This window comes from Eucyclogobius newberryi, unplaced genomic scaffold (genome assembly GCF_026437365.1).
Source record: "Eucyclogobius newberryi isolate DKJ021-1_F unplaced genomic scaffold, fEucNew1.0.hap1 SCAF_661, whole genome shotgun sequence".
Lineage (NCBI taxonomy): Eukaryota > Metazoa > Chordata > Actinopteri > Gobiiformes > Gobiidae > Eucyclogobius > Eucyclogobius newberryi.
In genome coordinates this window covers 25,001-26,394 of record NW_027316347.1, presented here as the reverse complement: position 1 = coordinate 26,394, position 1,394 = coordinate 25,001, and positions in this window count along the sequence as shown.

Genomic DNA, 1,394 nt, shown 5'->3' with positions numbered 1-1,394 from the left:
CTCTCATGAACTCTCTCTCTCTCTCATACCTCTCTCTCTCTCTCTCTCTCCTCTCTCTCTCATATCTCTCTCTCTCTCATAACTCTCTCTCTCTCTCTCACTCTCTCTCTCTATCTCTCATAACTCTCTCATAACTCTCTCTCATACTCTCTCTCTCTCTCTCACTCTCTCACTCTCTCTCTCATCACCTCTCTCACTCTCTCATCACTCTCTCTCATCAACTCTCTCTCTCTCATAACTCTCTCTCTCTCATAACTCTCTCTCTCTCATAACTCTCTCTCTCTCTCATCTCTCTCTCTCTCTCATAACTCTCCTCTCTCTCATCTCTCTCTCTCATATCTCTCTCTCTCTCATATCTCTCTCTCTCTCATACTCTCTCTCTCCTATCACTCTCTCTCAAACTCTCTCTCTCTCATAACTCTCTCTCTTCTCTCTCTCTCTCATATCTCTCTCTCTCATAACTCTCTCTCTCTCACTCTCTCTCTCTCATATCTCTCTCTCTCTCCTCTCTCTCTCCTCTCATAACTCTCTCTCATATCTCTCTCTCTCTCTATCTCTCTCTCTCTCATAACTCTCTCTCTCTCATACCTCCTCTCTCATACTCTCTCTCTCTCATAACTCTCTCTCATCTCTACTCTCTCATATCTCTCCTCTTCTCATATCTCTCTCTCTCTCATAACTCTCTCTCTCTCATAACTCTCTCTTCTCATAACTCTCTCTCTCATAACTCTCTCTCATAACCTCTCTCTCATCACTCTCTCTCCTCATATCTCTCTCTCTCTCATATCTCTCTCTCTCTCATAACTCTCTCTCTCTCTCATAACTCTCTCTCTCATAACTCTCTCTCTCATAACTCTCTCTCTCTCATACTCTCATAACTCTCTCTCAATCTCTCTCTCTCTCATATCTCTCTCTCTCTCATACTCTCTCTCATAACTCTCTCTCTCTCATAACTCTCTCTCTCTCATAACTCTCTCTTCTCATATCTCTCTCTCTCCTCTATAACTCTCTCTCTCATAACTCTCTCTCTCTCATAACTCTCTCACTCTCTCTCTCTCTCTCATAACTCTCTCTACTCTCTCTCATATCTCTCTCTCTCTCATATCTCTCTCTCTCTCATAACTCTCTCTCTCATAACTCTCTCTCTCTCTCATAACTCTCTCTCTCATATCTCTCTCTCTCTCACTCTCTCTCTCATACTCTCTCTCATATCTCTCTCTCTCTCATATCTCTCTCTCTCTCATAACTCTCTCTCTCTCTCATATCTCTCTCTCTCATAACTCTCTCTCTCTCTCTCAAAACTCTCTCTCATATCCTCTCTCTCTCATATCTCTCTCTCTCTCATATCTCTCTCTCTCTCATATCTCTCTCTCTCTCTAACTCTCTCTCTCTCA